The following is an 11,332-nucleotide window of genomic DNA, read 5'->3' as shown; positions in this document are numbered from 1 at the left end:
TGAACACTGTGTACAGGACTGTACCGCTTTCATGATGTTTGGTTGGCCCTGTTCTCTGGGTTGTATTATGCTGCCCTCTGGTGGCAGTAAATCAAATTTAAAAAGCAATCTTAAACATGGTCATTTGTGGTGGCAGTTAGTGTTATTAAATGTATTTATTGCATATTAAATATATCTGTTGTATTTGCTTGATGTGCCTGTTACCATATGGAGCACTAATCACGTCACATTAAAATATTTTGGGATGCAAAACTTCTGCACATCTGCATTCAGGTAATGTTGATAAATATTTTTTGAGTTCACAAATTGTTTACATACTTCTACACAGAAAGATATAGCACATGTGTGACAGAGAGAGCTGGCCCTAACACTGTTGTATATTCATGTCATAGTATTAGATATAAATATATAATATATTCTCTTTATTTTACTCAGCTGTTTCAGCAAATGCAGAATTAAAAACCTTTGCACAATGATTGAATGTTTGAAACACACTTTAAATATCTCTGTGTTAAAATGTTTTTTCTTCTTTTATTAATTGTTAAATAATAAAAAAGAAAATAATACAAATGGTAAAATGCCCTTACTCCACCTATCTCTTGTTTAAATTGTCTTACAGCCTGGTGTACATAATCCATTCAAAACGGTGCTGTGGATTACAGTCACTCTCGTAGTACTACTCTCAGATAATGCTGTGAAACACCTCTTCCATTTAAAACCTACACTTCACAGTCTCAGTTATGAAAGTCCATTTATTTGAAGTTAATGGCAGATATTCCTCCATTGCACAAATATAGATATTCAATCTCGAGTAACTTGACAATGTAAGGAGACCAGGAGGTGCCTTGGATGATGGGAGCAAGCATTCATTTCTTTTCACAGAGGAAATTTAATCACACTGCGGAAGTTTGATATAATAAAGATACACTGAATTAGATTAAAGGCAGTGGGATATTTGTGAGAGTAAACTGGGTTACTGGAAAAAACAAAGCTATGGTTTGTTACTTTAAGAACTCATTAGTGTCACAAGATCATCTTAATGGTTAATCCTTCAAACATGTCTATCATTATTAAACATTCATCACTTGTCAAATAAAATAAAGAGTATGTTAACTGCAGATTGTGAGTCATTGAGAAGTTGTTCATTAGATCTAGATTATTTCCAACAAAGTAATCCCAAACATTATGCACCTCTCTTACAATGACATATGATTTCTAATTTCAGGCTATTTAAATTAAGGACATGGTCTGAAATCAAAAAGTCAGGATGCCAATATGTTTGTCTGTCATGTAGAAGTAAAGTCTTTTTTTGAATTACTTCAATGCAAAACTCTTTAAATGCAATAATGTCACAGTTCAGCTGAACACATGCATGATAGAAATGCTGGAAAACTGGATGTGGTAGCATGCTGAAGTTACACCATGCAACCCTACTATATAGGAAATGCATCACAAACACTGCACAAGCTGCAACTATCAAGCAACCATGCAAATGTAATGCATTTGTACATGCATTGCAAAAACAACTGTGCTAAATACACAGTGCATTTGATTTCTTTATAACCTACAACAAGATCTCTGTGCAACTCTTACCTGTCCACCCCGCTGTGACTGAAGGTATACATTGTTTATTCCCTGCAGTCTCTCCTCTCCAGTTTCCTCTCTTCAGCGTGCAAGGCCTGAGGTGAAACCTGGTGCAGGCAGAGAGCACCGTTATATATAGTATCTGCAGCACTGGCAGCCTGTGACCCCGGACCAATGGGAAGAAAACATGTGCAAAGGACCATCTGCAATGGAAAAACAAATCCTGTAAAAGATTTTGTGGATTTTGCTGCACGGGGGAATGGTGTCCAGCTGCCCTGAGTCTTAGTGACAGATGCTTTCTCTCCTTCTCACTTGGCTAACGTGCACGTTCCTCTGTATCCTCCGGTGGCCTTAAATACTCTAAACCTGGATGCTCTTTAGCCTCCACCTATTCAACACTGTCAGAAGAGAATGAATTACACTTTTTGTGCTGTTAAGCTGTTAATTTAGTAAGATAAGGTGATGTTTAGGCATCATGTTATGTGGATATTCCATGTGTGGGAGTATCTCAACTTGTCATATCCATGTATATAATACGCAGTAGATTAAGTAAAAGTATATTTCAGACATGCAGCTAATCACCAATAGCACCAAATGGCTTCTACTGATTAAGGAGAGTGAAAGGTTTTGTGATAACACGCTTAGGCCAGGTTTCAATAACACTGATGACACTTCATTTGCAGCCTAAGCTGCCACATTCACTTGAACTGAGGTGAAAATCATGGCCAAGAGCTTTTGCTCTGACTTACCTACATTACTTACCTCGTCTCTAATCCATCTAGTGCTGTAAGCCCTCTATGAGCTTTGGAGGTGGACATCTGTAACTTATTTCTGTACCATTCACCTTTCCTCTTTAAGATTCATTAAGACATGCATTTGCTCTTTTATTAATAAATGCAAAGCCTGATAGATTCTTGTTTCTGCTTCGATTGCATTTGGCAGGATCCTTGTTTAGCACCTTAAAGCTGCAGCAATCAACACTTCCTGTATTGATGAAGTATAAATGAACCCACAGGTAATTATCACCCAATTCTGCAGAAACTTTTAGTCTATTTCTGACATTTGTTTTGGTTCTGCTGTTACACCAAACTCTGTTTTCTATCAGATTTACTCATCCTATGAAGTATTTCAGCTATTTTCCCACTGCAAATGTTTGCTATCATTCTTAGCTCATATAGCTGCTACCAAACATGTTCCCTCAAAAGTATTCAGATACTGTAGTGTCACTCATTTTTTCTGTGATGTCTCAGCTTCTGTGAGACTAGAGTGTTAACTTCATGAAAAAGACCAAAGCGTTGACCAGGCATCGACAGGTGTGGAGCGAAACTCTACAGATGGACCTGTCCCACAACTTCACTGTAACCTCGTTTGCAGCTGCAGCAGGCAGCTCTTTTCAGAAAAAAAGCTCCAGTAGACCAGCTGGACATCACCTGCCTAGCATCAAATAACAGACAGACAAAATTAACAGCTAGATGGCGAGCATAGTGGAGCATTTAGCAGCTAAAGGGACAGATATTTCCATCAGGTGTTGGTGGAGACCAAAGACGAACTCAAATGAGAATAAATATTGGATTTACATTTGTCAGGTGGACAGACAAAGGACTTATAATCAATATCAGTGTAGCTATGTAGCTGCTAGGCCACAGTTGGCTAACACATTAGCAAATAAGGTAACGATACTGTACTTGAAATTTGTGTTTTCAGGTTCTGCTGCTCCTCAGTGGCCAAACTAATCAATTTACACAGCTTTCTTTCTCATTTACCTTTACGTGAAAATCCTCTGGTCAATGTAACTCTTTGTACATTACTGTTGAAGTAATCAGTGTAAGCTATTTTTTGTTTCAAACTAAGGTACTTAACTCATACATAATATCATGTTTCTTGAGAATACTCTGCTAATTGTTTTGCGTCTGTCATTTAACATTAGAATTTACAAGTGTTTTTCCAGTCCTTCATAGCTTTGCATTTAAAGCTTTCAACAGTTTGACTGTACAGAGGTCATCATTAATCAAGATGATTATTGCGCATATGTGAAAATTGTGGAGATGTATTCTCCAAAAGGAGCATTAAAATGAATATATGGAAATACTAAAAATAAATGTCTTGCACTTCCCAATAAGACCATCAATACTTAAGCTGTCTGGATTTGCTGCCTCACCTTTAATCCCCTCCCATTGATAATCTCGAGTGAAGCCTGTGTTGGATTCTCTCTGCAGTCAGATGAAGCATATGGCTCCAGCATCTGTGGGCTCATTAACATCCAAGATTTCCCTGCTTGGCTGCTAGCGCAGCGACTAAAGCCCACGACTTTCATTGACAAAATCTGATTTAAGCATTGGCCGTATGTTGTCAATGGACTCCTTGGTTCAGGTCACCAACTGTTCAGACTTTGACTCAGCTTTCATTGCTGCTTTAAAATAAACCTGCTTCAAGCCTGTAGATGTGTTATTTTCTCATAGAGAAGTAAACTGTTTAATATGGGTAAATCATAAGTAAAATATATCAAATTCTATTCATATGCTCACAGGCAGCCAAGCAGTGACCATCAAAGAGAAAGACGAGGGAAATTCTACATAGTCTATGCAAGAAGGCACTGACAGACTACTAGTAGATTAAGCTGTTAGAGGGGCAAAAACTTCATGCTAGGCCCTTTTTTGGCCCCACACCTGCCACCTTACACTGTGTGTGTACATTGTTGCCTCCAAGTCCCTGTTAAGTACAGCACTCGCAGCAGACAACACATGGCAGCGTCATTACGTGCACAGAGACTGGGAAACCAATTAATACTCCAAGGCTGGAATAAGACTAACCAGCTCCAGGATCTCTCCGTGCCGGATAGTTTGTTGTAATTTGACTAAACACAAATGTATTACGGAAAATTCAGCATACTGTATGAGAGCACTGTGAGCTGTGTTACAATGAGCCTTTGACACCGGGCCCCTCTCCGAGACATGGTCATAAGATTGATTATTATGCAAGACCTGCTTCAGCTGATGTCAGGGATGCTGTTTGAAACATACATAAAACAGAATTTGATGACTTGCTAATCCTTTTTGACATATACTCAATTGCTCGACAGTACAAAGACAATATATTTAATGTTTTATCTCATTAAGGGAATTGATTTTTGTAAATATATGGTTATTCTGAATTTGATGCAGAAACAAATTGGGACAGGAGCAGCTAAAGACTGGGAAAAGTAGTGGAATGCTCCAACAACACCTGTTTGGAACAGGTAAACAGGTGATAGTATCATGGTTGGGTATGAAAGGGGCATCCTGGAAAGGCTCACACATGATTGTATAAAGGAGATTACTGCATGAGCTCAGGAGCACTTTCTAAACCATTTACGGTGAACACAGTTTGTTTGTAAATGACTTTGTTCTGTTTTTATTTACATTTCAATCAGCCCCACTTTTTGCAATGATGGTTTTACTTAAGTGTCACAACTTCTCTACTAAATTTGAAATTAATCAAACTATTGACACACAGAATATTAGGACCCTGGGACTCAGGGGTCCCAGGGTTTTAGCCCACGATCTCCTTCAATCCGAGGCTAACTTTATACACATTGTTCAAGAAATGACACCACAATTGCGCCTTTTTTGTATACTCCTGTCACATGAGTGTATGAAGCAGAAATAAAATGTTGCAAACCTGTGGCACTGGTCCTGGTCCAGCGCTGCAGACTGAAGTCCAGTCCAGGTTTTGTGGTGGATTTTGGTGGCGAGGCGCAGCAATCTGCAGCATCCCCACACGGAGCCAGCCACACACGCTGTCCGAGAAGCTGCTATGAAGTTACAACATTAAAGTAAACACAAACATTTATAGATAGATTATCCCAATTACTACAGAGGAACGCACTTTATATAGACACAGCCATGTCCATACGAGTGTTTAATAAACATGCATGCGCTAATGTCTTCATATAACTTAACTTCATCGCTGTAAATGTATTTGTATGTACTTACAAAGACGAGAGGCGAGAAACTGAAAATACATCAGCGTGGATGGATAATGTGTGGTGCATGTTAACTTAAAACTGAAGCAGCGTGGCCCTTTTTTAAGAAAAACAAAAAGTGAACTTCCTGTTTCGGGGTGGTCCACAGACTGTGGAGAGAGGGAGGGAGGAGGGAGGAAGAGAAGGGGGTGCGCATTCCCACATTGGCTGTGCAACCAACTCCAGGGCGCTTTGCGGGACTCCATAGCCGAACATGGGGTTCAATTTTGTCACCGTTTGCGTAAAGTGAGTCTGAAGGAAGGAAAATCTATGGAAAAGCGCTTCTGAAACAGGATAAAGTGTCGGTTTCTGTGCAGAATTCAGTCATCTCCATCCGAGTGCGTGTGCCAGAGAGTAGAGAGAGAGAGAGGGGGAGAGAGAGAGAGCGAGCAGGGAGGCTTTACTGGAAACTCAGACTTTCACAGTCCTTGGACACTCTGAGCTCTTTCAAGGACTCTGGGAATCAAGTCAAAAAGTTTCATGCTGAATATTCCTGCATTAACCTGAGGTAAGTACTGCTAATGGTACATGTCCGCTTTTTAAATCTCAGGCGACCACTGATCAATAAATTACTAGTTTATCCTCGGGTGAACAGTTGTGCTTCATTATACTATAATAGTTGCTATCGTAGCTTCTGAGGTGGGAAAAAAAACTTGCATTTGTGTTATTAGTGATGATATAGCAAATCCTCTCTTTGGCTTTATCCTTCCATGTGATTGTGCATGACTTTTACGCTTTGGAAGCATTGCCTCAAATGTGTTGTAGTGGTTTTCATGTACACGCCAAGTTTCAGTAAATGAGTTGCATAATATTTCTACAAACCGGCCAAAATGTGTAAAGCTTCAGCCCCTGTGATACGCCGGGTTGGGTGGATTCATTCACTTTGGTTCCTCCTCAGCGCAAAGCAGCGTCGGCCCTGACTTTTCTGTCCATTTGTGGAGATGTGAAGAGTGTGCTGGCACGAACTGAAGTTTGTCAAAGTTCAGACATCAGAAAATTGAAGTGTGCCTTCTTTTGAATGTCCATCTCTTTGGGGAGCTTTTAGGGGTCTGACAACAAACGCAACTTAAAATCATCTGGCACAGCGGAGGGAGGCAGGGCCACCCGAGAACAGCTGTTTCTTGTAACCTGAAATACTTTAGGTGCCAATATCTTCTCCAAATGTGAGTTTCTGTAGGACACCCACAAAACAACATCATCACTGAGCACCGTGTGAGGCTTCAGGAGGCAGGAAGCTCATGGAAAAGCCCCATCAACTAACCAGCAGTAACTCACAGGTTTCCTCACATGCTGGCTGAATATTTTTCTTTCTTGTGGACTAAAAAAAACAACAAAAAAAAACCATGTAATGAAGCTGTCCAAGATCCATCTGTGATCTGAGGCAAATTATTGAATCTAATCTAATTATCTGGATAAGAGGTGACTGTAGCTGCTAATGTGGGAAGATTAGGCTGCTGGTCTTCATGTAGCGGCCCTGGACTGAAGAGCGTCAACACTGGACTCAATAGAGGAGCCAAACACTTATTTATGCCGAAGTGACAGTGAGAAGTGCTGAGCACACAAACGCACAACCTCCCTAAACAGTATTTGCACAGACACACTCACATACACATAGAGAGTGGGTTTGTAAGTCACAAAGGGTCTTTAGCGGGTCTCCAGAAACATGAGAGGCAAAGACAATGATTTATTGGCAACATTTTAAAGTGAAATCGTGGATTATCCACCAAACAGCTGTTATAATATATATTGTTTAATTGATTAATGGACAAGAGGCTAAAAAGTATGGTCAGAGGTTCTGATGTTTTTATTCAAGTTACAGTTTCTGTGTGTTGAAAACCAGCTCGTGAACACCTCAGACTTTTTGTTTGAGTTCAAGGAAACAGAAAATATAATCCAGTCAATATTCCAGCGCGGCGTGGTTTGTAATCCATTACAGACTAACACTCGGACCCTTCTCAAGGTTGAGACGGGGGGGAGCGTTTCGAGGGAGGAAAGTGCACTTGTCCTTTGGCCACGTGTGAAAAGCTCTACAGGGGAGCTTCCTCACGCTCCCTGCTCTTTATCAAGTGTGTTAGGGCCAAAAGGCTCCTTAATGGGAATGCCCTTAAACAAATAGAGCATACAGGAAGCAACTGTCCTCCTCTCCAGCCACAGGAGAGGACTGATCTGGTTTATCACCACCATATCAGAGTGCTGATAAGTCTCTATCAGCCTGAATGCAAATGAATTTAGTGGAATGAATTCCTTCTCCCAGTGGGCCAGTATAATCAAAGGTATTGGAGGATTTTAAGGTGGATTGTGTGTGAAATCTTAAAGTGGAGACAATTTGAGCGATGACAGACAAGAGAGCAAAATGTGGAATATGAAATACCTCAACATGGACTCTTAGTAGCTCTCTGTCAACATTAATGATGTGGACATGTTTAATTTCTGTGTTGCCACCAGTTATGTGACGCGCGGGTACCCAGAGGCAGGCAGCAACAAGTGGTGTGTTTTTGTCCAGATTCCATTTTGGTCCGCTCAGCAAGAAACATGTGTCACGTGATGCCTGCAACCCCCCCCCCCCCCCCCCCCCCCCCAACAATCCTCCTCCCCAGCACCCTCCTCCCACCTTCCAGTGAGAGGGAGGTGAGGAGGGGGAGGGAGGTGAGGGGGAGAAAGACCACCCTCACTGGGATCACAGCCCCTCAATCAGACCCTTTCACACCCTGTGAACCTGAAACAATCAGGGTTTAATAGCAGCTGTCTGTCTGTGCCGGCCCTGGCTAAAACCATGCAGGCTCGCATCGCAGAGCTGATCGGAGCAGACCGGCCTGGGGATGCTCCAAAGGACACATAAGCAAAAGACGCGCACAAACACTCCCTTTCTGTCTTTATCCCCTGCTCCTCCTTTCTCTCCTCATCTTCTGGTTTTCCTGCCATACTTGAAGGCCCGCGAAGAGATGGTGCGCTCCCTCAGATCACTGATGTCAGGTTCTGGTATTTGAAGGTTATTTTGGTTCATCGGATTGAGTTTGTGCTGTTTTCAAACTGCTGCGGGGTTTTGTTCACGTTGTGTGTCGTCATTCATGGGCATCGCTGAGGCTGCGGTGAATGGATTCTGGTCGTGGTTGTTGTTGTGGTCATCGTCCCTGAGCCGAGCTTTATCTCACTGGAGCCATCTGAATATCACAACAAGAGGCCACAGTTAGAAAATAGTTGCGTATAGTCAGATTAATGTTTCCTATTGATAATCCCTCCTCCCACAAGTATAACACTGAACACATCAGATGATGCTGAAATGAGAATGAATGACACCAGAGGGCAAAGGCATTAGACACTTTAGAGAGCTTGAATTGCATTAGCCAAAGGGCACACATAATAGACAGGGGAAATGTTGCAGTCATGGGAAACATTCTGAATATCATTGTTCATGGTCACTGGGAGCTTTCCCACCCATTAGAAAGCATATTAGACTAATTGCAGCAGTGGAGATAAAAAAAAAGAAATCTACAGAGACAATCAGTTCAAAGCAACAGATGAATGAGAGGTTGGCTGTAGTAGACGTTATTTTGCCAGGGGATGGATGACGGGAAATTCAAACCACAGTGTTGACCTGACAGTTCACAACGATCAGGACAACCCATAAAAGAGCCCTACTGCTGATGCTTTGATATTGGATGATTCTGCAGAAACCCTGGGTAATGTTCAGTGACAACTACAGCAGTCTTAAGGTTAGGAAAAGACTGTGGTTATGGCAGATAAACTGTGGTTACGGCATGGTTAGAGTTAGGCAACGAAAACGCTTGGTTATGGGGAAAGAAGCTGGTTTGGAAAAAAAAAGAAACGCTGGTAGTCTGTGACAGGACACAAACTCAGGTCTCCGGCAGTAAAATTCGATGGGAATCATCCACCAGCCCGACATCAACCGTGTCTCCGAAGAAATCACGTTCATATGCGAATAATTTGAAACAGCAAATACATTTTTATAGTAACATAGTCCCTGCCACATTATTCATGCTATATCAACATAACTTAATAAGGAAACGTTAAAATGTTGATACTGAACATATGTGGAAGTTGCTCACCAACAAAAATTTCATTTGTTTTGCCAACAGTACAATCCTACAATACAATTTCCACACCCAAAACATGATTAAACTGTCTTCTGTTTATGTTGAGCCCAGGTTAGACTAAGGTTAAGGTCTTGGTTTAACACAGAAAAAGTGACTCGAAGCACAAAATGCGTCATTATTAACTGAAACAATCTTTCCCTAATCTTAAAGGGCCGGTGTGTAGGATTTAGTGGCATCTAGAGGTCAACTGAATACTCCTTGCCTCACCTCTTCCTTTCCAAGTGTGTAGGAGAACATACAGTGGCTGCTAAAAATGCAAAAAGCCCTCACTAGAAAAAAAGAGCTCATTCTAAGACAACAAAAACACAGCTATTTTTATTTTCTGGTGTTTGTACACTAATGAGAACACATTTATAAATATTATATTCCATTTCTGCCCGTTGATCCTCCATATTGGACAATCAGCAAACAAGTTTTCTGTTAAAATGTATTTCGTTGGAGACAGGGTTGCTCATCTCCACACATCACCTTCCTCCTTGCTACACAAAGGGCCCAGGACTTCCTGCATTGGCACCGAACTTTGCCGTTTGACGTAAATCGTGAACTGCAGAATCGTCCAACATGAGCGTAATTCCTAGGATACTGGGCTGCATGCGAGGTTGGGAGCACAACACACAATGAAACAAAGGAGGGCCAACCCTGCAAGGCCCCGCTGATCCGAAAAAGACTTGGACCGACGGGCCAGTTGTTCTGTCTTTTAGGGTGGGCCTGGTCCCTAATGTGGGAACACTCGGGTTCAGCCATCAAGACTCTAATGCCTTAATACTACACATGAAAGGTCAAGTCACATGTGGAGCAGCAGCCAACATGAAGAATGATGTTGGTTGTATTTTACACCAGCAAAATGCAATGTTTTTTGCGTCAGCCTGTGCCTGGGGGAATGTGTGTGTGTGTGTGTGTGTGTGTGTGAGATACAGATTTAAGCATGCTGCTGACAGTAAGAGCCAGAGTCCGTCCCTTCCCCATCTCCCTCCTCCTTCTTTGAATGAGGGTGGCGGTTTTTGATACGTTTGTGTGTGTGCACGCGTGTAAAAGCAGTTAGACTGCTAACTATCGTCTCATGTGGTTGATATTAGAAATCAAACTGGCGCTAATAGGATCCAGGTGAGAGTGTGAATAGCTTTCATATGCCCAACCAACCCACACCGATACTTACTCATTTCCCACTGTTACGTTAGCCTGGTTTGTAACAATGGGCTTGTGGTTGGCTTTCCTTTGAGGGATGGTGGTCGGCTGTGGATGACAAAGGCGAAACATTAGCAGCGTCTGTGGGAGAGACAGAAAAGAAAAATGGATCTTGTGACTTTCCAGGTTGAGATTCAGTCGTTTGATTTGGCTGCTGCAGGTTTAAACTCAGTGCGAGTGATAACTGGATGGATTTGTTGTTTACAAACTGTGCTTGCGGCTTCATTCATGGAGCACAGGCCTGCAAGATTTTGTACCTGCATGTGTGAGTGTCTTTGGCCGTGTGTGTGTTTCAATGTGTGTGTTCTCAGCCGCTGATGACTCACGGCGCGCTGTCCTGTCGGCAGGCAGAAAGCGAGGAGGAGGCGGTGTTTGTTATTTTACCAGGTTGCCATAGCCACGGTGCGTTCGGGTGCTGCCATCATCAGTGTAATTACAACGCAGTGTC

General features: G+C 41.9%; 1 protein-coding gene across 1 annotated transcript in view; it reads left to right on the top strand.

Moving 5' to 3' along the window:
* The first annotated feature begins 5,770 nt into the window (after positions 1–5,770).
* The window catches only part of gli1 (GLI family zinc finger 1), a 51,374-nt gene continuing 45,812 nt past the window's right edge, over positions 5,771–11,332 (top strand). The window contains exon 1 of the mRNA XM_076740220.1: positions 5,771–6,092. The gene's annotated coding sequence lies outside the window, so the exon portion shown is untranslated. The remainder of the gene's footprint in view (positions 6,093–11,332) is intronic.

Source organism: Chaetodon auriga, chromosome 2 (genome assembly GCF_051107435.1).
Source record: "Chaetodon auriga isolate fChaAug3 chromosome 2, fChaAug3.hap1, whole genome shotgun sequence".
Lineage (NCBI taxonomy): Eukaryota > Metazoa > Chordata > Actinopteri > Chaetodontiformes > Chaetodontidae > Chaetodon > Chaetodon auriga.
This window is presented reverse-complemented; position numbering and strand designations above follow the sequence as displayed.